The 11,083-nt window shown below is 44.8% G+C and overlaps 2 pseudogenes; both read right to left on the bottom strand.

Annotated features, from left to right (window-relative positions):
* Positions 1 to 1,427: 1,427 nt before the first annotated feature.
* LOC141026695 (uncharacterized) lies at positions 1,428 to 4,931 on the bottom strand (annotated as a pseudogene).
* A 1,285-nt stretch (positions 4,932 to 6,216) lies between these two features.
* On the bottom strand, positions 6,217 to 9,514 carry LOC141026694 (uncharacterized; annotated as a pseudogene).
* Between the last annotated feature and the right edge of the window lie 1,569 nt (positions 9,515 to 11,083).

Here is an 11,083-nt window from a genome sequence, read left to right as displayed (position 1 = left end):
TTTTCTTCTTCCTTTTTATTTCTTCTTCCTTTTTTCTTCTTCCTTTTTCTTTCTTCTTTCTTTTTGGTTTCTTTTGGCAGGGCAGCGGGCGGCGGGCGGCGGGCAGGGGCAGCGGGCGGGCGGCAGGGCACGGGCGGCGGCGGCGCTCACTGGGGACGGGGGCGGCGGCGCGCAGGGCGTCGGGCGGCGGGCGGCGGGCAAGGGCAGGGGCTGCGGCGGGCAAGGGCAGGGGCACGCTGCGGCGGCGGCGGAGCGCTAAGGGCAGGGCACGGGCGGCGGCGGCGCTCACTGGGGACGGGGGCGGCGGCGCGCAGGGCGTCGGCGTCGGCGTCGGGGCAGGGCTTCGGCGTCGGCGTCGGCGTCGGGGCAGGGCTTCGGCGTCGATCGGCGTCGGGGCAGGGCTTCGGCGTCGATCGGCGTCGGGGCAGGCCTTCGGCGTCGAGAGAGGAGAATGGGAAGTGGCGGAAACTGCTAAGTGCAGTATATATACACATACCTTTAGTCGCGGTTGGCCACACCAACCGCGACTAAAGGGCACCTTTAGTCGCGGTCCGCCTCCCCAACCGGGACTAAAGGGTTTTGGCGCCGCTTTCGTTCCCGCGCAGAAAGAGCCTTTAGTCGCGGTTGGGGACAACAACCGCGACTAAAGGGTACCCTTTAGTCCCGGTCCGCCTCCCCAACCGGGACTAAAGGCATTGTGCTGCTACGCCCGCGTCGAAAGTTTAGTCCCACCTCGCTAGTTGAGAGGGGCGCGCAGTGGTTTATAAGCCCCACTGCCGCTCCCCTCTTGAGCTCGTCTCCATTGCAGGCTTACGGGCCTAATTGTCACTGCTATGCCTGATGGGCCTACTAGGCCTTCTGCAGGCCTGAATCCTGGCCCGTCGATGGGTTTCTAGTCGTATTCAGGCCGTGGTCGCCCAGTAGGTGGCATATTTTTTATTTTTTGCCTGTTTTTTGTTTTCTTTTTTGCTTTATTTATTTTGTTTTGTTTCTACTTACAACAAAAAACTTATTTATTTTATTTTATTTTGTTTCTAATTACTTATTTATTTTACTTTATGATAATTATTTTTGCTATTAAAGTTTCTAACAAAAAAAGTTCTTTATGAAAATTCTTTCAGCTTTCAATGATTTTGAACAGAAAATACTTTGATAATTTTAGTTGAATCAATTTTATATAATTTTAGTTTCAAAAATACTAGAGGTTGCTTATAATGTTTTGAACAGAAAATACTTTGATAATTTTAGTTTCATAAATTTTATTTATGTTATTAAAATTTATTTTATTTTGTTTGTACTTATATATTTTATTAGAGTTTATATTATTTTGTTTCTAATTCATTTTAAAATCTTAAAAATACAATTATATATCAAAAAATCAGAAAATAAAACTAATTCATTTTAAAATCTTAAAAATACAAATAATATATCAAAAAAATCAGAAAAATAAAAGTAATTCATTTTAAAATCTTAAAAATACAATTATATATCAAAAAAATCAGAAAAATAAAACTAATTCATTTTAAAATCCCTTGAAGGTTTGACAAAAGGTTTGATACATCATTCAGTTCATCGACCAAATACAAAGTTTGGTACAATAAATTATTACACATCAATTCTTCCCTTGTGTCCCTGCTTGCTTACGATTGTGCCGTATCCATGGAGCATCCTCATCATTTAACTTAATGCTTGGGTCAGTGTTCACTTTGAAGGGCGGAATTTCACCAAACATATTATAATCTTCTGACATGTCTGTCTTGTCCTCCACTCCCACGATGTTTCTTTTCCCTGAAAGAACAATGTGGCGCTTTGGATCATCGCATGATGTACTGATCGTTTTCTTATCTTTCCGTTTCCTCGGTTTGCTACTCATGTCCTTCAAATAAAAAACCTGAGCGACATCTTTGGCAAGGACGAATGGTTCGTCAAGGTAACCAAGATTGTTGAAATCCACCATTGTCATTCCGTATTGCTCGTCCACCTTTACCCCACCTCCTGTTAGCTTGAACCATTTGCACCGGAACAAAGGGACCTTAAAGGAGGGTCCATAGTCAAGTTCCCATATCTCCTCTATGTAACCATAATATGTGACCTTTCGCCCATTCTCGGTTGCTGCATCAAAGCGGACACCACTGTTTTGGTTGGTGCTCTTTTTATCTTGGGCGATGGTGTAAAATGTATTCCCATTTATCTCGTACCCTTGGAAAATCGTTATAGTCGAAGATGGTTTCTTGGCCAACATGTACAGCTGATCTCCAACATCATTGTCATTCATTAAATGTTTTCGCAACCAACTGCCGAAAGTCTCCATGTAGGCCTTTCTAATCCAGGATTCAGGCTTCCCCGGGTTGTCCGAGCGTAAAATATTCTTGTGTTGCTCGAAGTACGGAGCCACAAAGCTGGAATTTTGCAGAACTGTGTGGTGTGCTTCAGTCATAGAATGACCGTCCATACATATCGTGGATTTCCTTCCGATCTTGCCTTTTCCACTTAGTCTCCCCTCGTGCCGCGATTGAGGAATACCAATCGGCTTAAGGTCAGGAACATAGTCAATACAGAACTCAATTACCTCCTCATTTCCATAGCCCTTGACGATGCTTCCTTCTGGCCTAGCACGGTTATGAACATATTTCTTTAATACTCCCATGAACCTCTCAAAGGGGAACATATTGTGTAGAAATACAGGACCGAGAATGGAAATCTCTTCGACTAGGTGGAGCAGGAGGTGCGTCATAATATCGAAGAAGGATGGTGGGAACACCAACTCGAAACTGACAAGGCATTGGACCACATCGTTCTGTAACCGTGGTAGATCTTCTGGATTGATTACCTTCTGAGAGATTGCATTGAGGAATGCACATAGCTTCACAATGGCTACTCGAACATTTTCCGGTAGGAGCCCCCTCAAAGCAATCGGAAGCAATTGCGTCATAATCACGTGGCAGTCGTGAGACTTCAGGTTTTGGAACTTTTTCTCCGCCATGTTTATTATTCCCATTATATTCGACGAGAAGCCAGACGGGACCTTCATACTGCTCAGGCATTCAAAAAAATGACCTTCTCTTCTTTGGTAAGAGCGTAGCTGGCACGACCTTGAAACCATTCCGGATGCCGGTCATCTGGGTCTTTCAAAAGTTGCTGGTCCTGCCGTGCTTCCTTTGTATCATTTGTCTTCCCATACACGCCCAAGAAGCTTAGCAGGTTCACGCAAATATTCTTCGTAACATGGATCACGTCGATTGCAGAGCGGACATCTAGGACTTTCCAATATTCTAGCTCCCAAAATATAGATTTCTTCTTCCACATGGGTGCGTGCCCGTCAAATCCCCGCGGAACTGATTGTCCGCCAGGACCCTTTCCAAAGATGACTTTCAAATCCTTGACCATATCAAATATCTCAGCACCAGTACGTTCCGCAGGCTTCGGCCGGTGATCTGCCTTGCCGTTGAAATGCTTGCCTTTCTTTCTTACGTTATGATTTCGGGGAAGAAATCGACGATGACCCAGTTACACGTTCTTCTTACAATTAACCAAACATACACTTTCAGTCTCATGTAAGCAGTGCGTGCATGCATTGTATCCCTTATTTGTCTGTCCCGAAAGGTTACTGAGAGCAGGCCAATCATTGATGGTTACAAAAAGCAACGCTCGTAGGTCAAATTCCTCTCCTTCGTGCTCATCCCAGACACGTACACCAGGTCTGGCCCACAACTGTAAAAGTTCATCAACTAATGGCCTTAGGTACACATCGATGTCGTTCCCGGGTTGCTTTGGACCTTGGATGAGCACTGGCATCATAATGAACTTCCGCTTCATGCACAACCAAGGAGGAAGGTTGTAGATGCATAGAGTCACGGGCCAGGTGCTATGGCTGGAGCTCTGCTCGCCAAAAGGATTCATGCCATCAGTACTTAGACCAAATCTTATGTTCCTTGCGTCAGCTGCAAAATCTTTGAACACTTTGTCGATCTTTCTCCATTGCGTTCCATCAGCGGGGTGTCTCAACTCCCCGTCGGACTTACGGTGCTCTTTGTGCCATCGCAACGACTTGGCATGCTTTTTGTTCATGAACAGACGTTTCAACCGTGGTATTATAGGAGCATACCACATCACCTTGGCGGGAACCCTCTTCCTGGGTTTCTCGCCCTCAACATCGTCACCAGGGTCATCGCCTCTGATCTTATAACGCAATGCAGTGCATACATGGCATTCATTCAAATTCTCGTATTCACCGCGTTAAGGATGCAGTCGTTAATGCATGCATGTATCTTCAGAACCTCTAAACCTAGAGGGCAGACAACCTTCTTTGCTTCGTACGTACTGGCGGGCAACTCGTTATTCTTCGGAAATATATTCTTCAACATTTTCAGCAAATTTTCAAATGATGAGTCACCTACACCTTCCTGTGCCTTCCATTTTAGCAAATCCAGTGTGCAGCCCAGCTTTTTCAGACTATTATCGCATCCTGGATACAACGACTTTTTGTGATCCTCTAACATGCGATCCAAATTCTCCCTATCCTTGTCAGTTTCGCAGCGTCTCCGTGCATCAGCAATGGTCCGACCAAGATCATCAGCGGGCTCATCATGTGCCTCTTCTTCACCTTCACCTAACCCTTCCCCACCTTCAGCATCATCCTCCATGAAAGTATCACCGAAATGATCATGATAGTTGTCATCGATATCATCCCCTTCTTCATCTTCTTCCATTCTAACCCCTCTTTCTCCATGCTTGGTCCAACAATTATAGCTTGGCATGAAACCGTGCCGAAGCAGGTGCATGTGAACGTCTCTTGAGGAGGAGTAACCCTTCTGATTCTTACAGACAGCACATGGACAGATAATAAAACCTTGCTGCTTGTTCGCATTTGCCACTACGAGGAAATCTTTCAAACCCGTAGTGAACTCGCCGGAGAGTCGGGGACCGTACATCCATTGCCGATTCATCTGCATTATTATTATATGAAGTATATAATTAACCATCATGCATTTGTTAAACTAACTAGCTAGAAATAATACAAATTAAACAATGAACTACACACATGCGTATTTTATCAATGACACATGAAAGGTTCAAGTTGCTAACCGCGATCGCGGAGGAAAAATAAATGAGAAAGCTCAAGTGTGGCTCGGACACTTCATATCATGTTTGTTTCAGGCTCTCGGGCATTTCATCGAACACCTTGTGTGCATAGGAGGAACCAAAAGCAAACCCACCACCCCCTTCTGAAAATTGTGAAGTGAGCTGAGTGAAGTGAAGTGAGCTGAGTCCTATATATAGGGATGGGCCTTTAGTCCCGGTTGGCCTGGCCAACCGCGACTAAAGGCCTTCGGGGACCTTTAGTCCCGGTTGGCCAGGCCAACTGGGACTAAAGCCCCTCCCGTCCGCCAGCTGATGGGCCTTTAGTCCCGGTTGGCCTGGCCAACCGCGACTAAAGGCCTTCGGGGACCTTTAGTCCCGGTTGGCCAGGCCAACCGGGACTAAAGCCCCTCCCGTCCGCCAGCTGTCGACCGAACGCGCTGGGTCCAGATAGTTGGTCGCGGGTCTCCTCCCGAACCGCGACTAAAGGCCCCTTTTGTCGCGGTTCGATTGTTTTGGGGACTAATGGGGGCGTATGGAAGCCTCTTTTTCTACTAGTGATAATTCTTTTTGATTTATGTTATTAAAGTTTATTTTATTTTTTATTTGGTTTGTACTTATATATTTTATTAAAGTTTATCTGTTTTAAATATCAGTTTTAAATATCAGTTTTAATCAAAATCATATTTTGTTCATTTTTTTGCTATTAAATTCTTTTTTGCTATTAATGTTTTGAACAAAAAAATGCTTTGTTAATATAAGTTGCATAAATTTTATTTAATTTTAGTTTCAAAAATACTAGAGGTTTATATAAGTTTTTTAGTTGATCATAACAAATATTATAGTTTTATGCATTTTATTATTTTTCATGCATTTACTGCTTTTTTGAGCTATAAGACCCGGAAATTGAAAAGCATTTCAAATGAACTCCGAAAAGGTTGAAAATTGGCATGGTATCATCATTTCACCCACATAGCATGTGCAAGAATGTTGAGAGGGTGACGGCAAAAACCAGATGCACTTCGTGTACAAAACGGACAATCTGTTTCGAAGTATCAGGATTTCATACGGAAACTCGTCTGTTACAACAGGCATTTCAAATGAACTACGAAAAGGTTGAAAGTTGGCATGGTATCATCATAATAGTTGTGGAGAGAAATTCTTCACTTTTTTCGCTTGTGTGCTTTGCTTATTGCGCCGTAACCATGGATAATCTTCATCGTTTATCAGGATGCTTGGGTCAGCCTTGACTTTGAAGGGAGGAATTTCATGAAACTTTTCATAATCTTCAGACATGTCTATCTTGCCCTCCACTCCCACTATGTCCCTTTTTCCTGAAAGAACTATGTGACGCTTTGGCTCATCATATGATGTATTTGCTTCCTTATCTTTTGTTTTTCTCCGTTTGGTAGACATGTCCTTCACATAGATAACCTGTGCCACATCATTGGCTAGGACGAACGGTTCGTCAGTGTACCCAAGATTGTTCAGATCCACTGTTTTCATTCCGGACTGTGGGTCTACCTGTACCCGCCTCCTGATAGATTGACCCATTTGCACTTAAACAAAGGGACCTTAAAATCATATCCGTAGTCAAGTTCCCATATGTCCATTATGTAACCATAATATGTGTCCTTTCCCCTCTCGGTTGCTGCATCAAAGCGGACACCGCTGTTTTGGTTGGTGCTCTTTTGATCTTGGGCGATCGTGTAAAATGTATTCCCATTTATCTCGTATCCTTTGTAAGTCAATACAGTCGAAGATGGTCCCCTGGACAACGAGTACAGCTCATCACAAACAGTGGTGTCACCTCTGAGACGTGTTTCCAACCAACTGCTGAAAGTCCTGATGTGTTCACATGTAATCCAGTCATCACACTGCTCTGGGTGTTTGGAGCGCACACTGTTCTTGTGTTCATCGACATACGGGGTCACCAAGTTAGAGTTCTGTAGAACTGTGTAGTGTGCTTGAGACCAAGAATGCATGTCCTTGCATATTATTGAGTCCGCTCCTAGCGTGCCTTTTCCAGTCAGTCTCCCATCATACCGCGATTTAGGGAGACCTGTCTTCTTAAGGCCAGGAATGAAGTCAACACAGAACCCAATGACATCCTCTGTTTGATGGCCCATGGAGATGCTTCCTTCTGGCCTAGCATGGTTACGGACATATTTCTTTAGGACTCCCATGAACCTCTCAAAGGGGAACATATTGTGTAGAAATACGGGGCCCAGAATGACAATCTCGTCGACTAGATGAACTAGGACGTGCGTCATGATATTGAAGAAGGATGGTGGGAACACCAGCTCGAAACTGACAAGACATTGTGCCACATCACTCCTTAGCCTTGGTATGATTTCTGGATCGATCACCTTCTAAGAGATTGCATTGAGGAATGCACATAGCTTCACAATGGCTAATCGGACGTTTTCCGGTAGAAGCCCCCTCAATGCAACCGGAAGCAGTTGCGTCATAATCACATGGCAGTCATGAGACTTTATGTTCTGGAACTTTTTCTCTAGAATATTTATTATTCCCTTTATATTCGACGAGAAGCCAGTCGGGACCTTCATACTGAGCAGGCATTCAAAAAAGATTTCCTTCTCTTTTTTGGTAAGAGCGTAGCTGGCAGGACCTTCGTACTGCTTTGGAGGCATGCCGTCTTTTTCATGCAAACGTTGTAGGTCCTCCCTTGCCTCAGGTGTATCTTTTGTCTTCCCATATACGCCCAAGAAGCCTAACAGGTTCACGCAAAGGTTCTTCGTCACGTGCATCACGTCGATTGAAGAGCGTACCTCTTGCTCTTTCCAGTAGGGTAGGTCCCAAAATATAGATTTCTTCTTCCACATGGGTGCGCGTCCCTCAGCGTCATTCGGAACAGCTAGTCCGTCGGGACCCTTTCCACATATTACGTGTAAATTAGAGACCATAGCAAGTACGTGATCACCGGTACGCATGGCGGGCTTCTTCCGGTGATCTGCCTCGCCTTTGAAATGCTTGCCTTTCTTTCGACATTAATGGTTGGTCGGGAGAAATCGACGATGGCCCAGGTACACATTCTTCCTGCATCTGTCCAAGTATATACTTTCGGTGTCAGCTAAACAGTGCGTGCATGCGTGGTATCCCTTGTTTGTCTGTCTTGAAAGGTTACTAAGAGCGGGCCAACCATTGATTGTCACGAACATCAATGCCTTTAGGTCAAATTCTTCCCCCATGTGCTCATCCCACGCACGTACACCTGTTCCATTCCACAGCTGTAAGAGTTCTTCAACTAATGGTCTTAGGTACACATCAATGTCGTTGCCGGGTTGCTTAGGGCCTTGGATGAGAATTGGCATCATAATGAACTTCCGCTTCATGCACATCGAAGGAGGAAGGTTATACATACATAGAGTCATGGGCCAGGTGTTGTGATTGCTGCTCTCCTCCCCGAAAGGATTAATGCCATCCGCGCTTAAAGCAAACCATACGTTCCTTGGGTCACTTGCAAACTCAGCCCAGAACTTTCTCTCGATTTTTCTCCACTGCGACCCGTCAGCGGGTGCTCTCAACTTCCCGTCTTTCTTACGGTCCTCACTGTGCCATTGCATCAACTTGGCATGCTCTTTGTTTCTGAACAGTCGTTTCAACCGTGGTACTATAGGAGCATACCACATCACCTTCGCAGGAACCCTCTTCCTGCGGGGCTCGCCCTCAACATCACCAGGGTCATCTCGTCTGATCTTATACCGCAATGCACCGGGCATGCGTTCAAATCCTTGTACACACCGCGGTAGAGGATGCAGTCATTAGGGCATGCATGTATCTTCTCCACCTCCAATCCTAGAGGGCATACGACCTTCTTTGCTGCGTACGTACTGTTGGGCAATTCGTTATCCTTTGGAAGCTTCTTCTTCAATATTTTCAGTAGCTTCTCAAATCCTTTGTCAGGCACAACATTCTCTGCTTTCCACTGCAGCAATTCCAGTACGGTACCGAGCTTTGTGTTGCCATCTTTGCAATTGGGGTACAACCCTTTTTTGTGATCCTCTAACATGCGATCAAACTTCAGCTTCTCCTTTTCACTTTCGCACTTTTCCCTTGCATCAACAATGACCCGGCGGAGATCATCATCGGGCACATCGTCTGGTTCCTCTGGATCTTCAGCTTCCTCTTGATCTTCAGCTTCCCCCATTGCAGCACCATCGTATTCAGGGGGCACATAGTTGTCATCGTCCTCTTCTTCTTCGTTGTCTTCCATCATAACGCCTATTTCTCCGTGCTTCGTCCAAACATTATAGTGTGGCATGAAACCCTTATAAAGCAGGTGGGTGTGAAGGATTTTCTTGTCAGAGTAAGACCTCGTATTCCCACAGTTAGGCCATGGATAACACATAAAACCATTCTGCTTGTTTGCCTCAGAGGTGTGTCTGTCACCGTACATCAATTGCCGGTTCATCTGCGTGCATTATATATAATTATGTGTGTTAAAAGTAAGAAAATTAGACAAGTATCTATCTAAAGTAAGATTTTTTTCTTTCAGAAAGAAGATAAGAACAAGAGGCTCACCACGGTGGTGCCGACGACGAGATCGGCGCGGGCGATCGACGGCGGTGAAGACGAGGACGGGGCGTGACGGACCGCTAAACCTAGACAAATCTCGAAAAAAATGGAGCTCGGAGGTCGAGCTTCGAGAGGAGAAAGCTTAACTAGTGTGGATCGGGCATTTCATCGAACACCTCACATGCATAAGAGGTGAGCTAGAGCACCCAAATGCCCTTCCTCGCCGGCCAGCAAAAAACAGAGCACTGTGGAGTGCTCTGCTCACCGGCGATGGGGTATATATAGGCAACTCATTTGTCCCGGTTCGTGGCTGGAACCGGGACTAAAGGCCATCCTTCTGTCCCGGTTACTGCCACGAACCAGGACCAATTGTTGTGGGTCAGGAGCGAGGCCCATTGGTCCCGGTTCGTGCCAAGAGCCGGGACAAATGGGCCCAGACGAACCGAGACCAATGCCCACGAGGCCCCGGCCAGCCCCCTGGGCTCACGAACCGGGACAAATGCCTCCATTGGTCCCGGTTCGTGGCAGAACCGGGACTAATGGGCTGGCCAGGCCCGAACGAAAGCCCCTTTTTCTACTAGTGCATCATCGCTGCCGGATCCGGCGCCGCCGCCGCTGCCGGTGCTCGATAGTGAGAGAAGAGTGGACGGGAAGGGAAGAGAAAGGAAAGCGATGGAGAGCGGAGCGGGGAGAGGGAGTCCAGCTATAGATGCTCTAAGTATGCAAAGTTTGCATGGTCAAAAAATTTCTCTTATGACACACATCGACATCTAGATCACCCCACCCAACTTATGTATACATGCATGCACTTACAAAAATACGTATGTGCTACATATATCTCGTGGAAGCCTAGGCTTGTTAAAAAGAACTAGCATAGTGGCCCGCTCGATGCGAGGGCTAGAATTTTATAAAGTTGAGAACATTTTAATTTGATTTTCTAAAGAAATTATTGGAACCAAATGTTCATATTTAAAAAATATGAAACTTTTGCTAACAGTTTTCCCATAGGTATGTTTGGCATATATATCTTATGAATTAAGCATGCATATATCTGCTTGTTATGCATGCTATACTAAAATATCATACTTTGTTCTATTTTGCAGTATATATGCGTATCATTTTCTTGCCTTTTTATCTTTTTTGTTTTTCTAAGTACTTTATTTAAACAAAGATTGTGATATGTATATTTTCTAATGTTGTGTAGGATTTACATATTAATATTTTAGTTGAACATTTTTGTATGTATAATATTCACCAATTATGTCAGTCCTGTTCTATCGATTTGAGAAGCCAAAATAAATATCATGGCCTGTTTTTATGGAGAGTAAGAAAATAATTAAAAGAAGACATGAAATTTTAAACTTGTCAAATAATGTGTATATATTAGTAAACATAGGAAGAGAAAATTCCTAAATGAAAACTTAACATTGTAATACCTAAGTACTTGAATATTCTATTCATGAGT

Source organism: Aegilops tauschii, chromosome 7 (assembly GCF_002575655.3).
Source record: "Aegilops tauschii subsp. strangulata cultivar AL8/78 chromosome 7, Aet v6.0, whole genome shotgun sequence".
Classification (NCBI taxonomy): domain Eukaryota; kingdom Viridiplantae; phylum Streptophyta; class Magnoliopsida; order Poales; family Poaceae; genus Aegilops; species Aegilops tauschii.
This window is presented reverse-complemented; position numbering and strand designations above follow the sequence as displayed.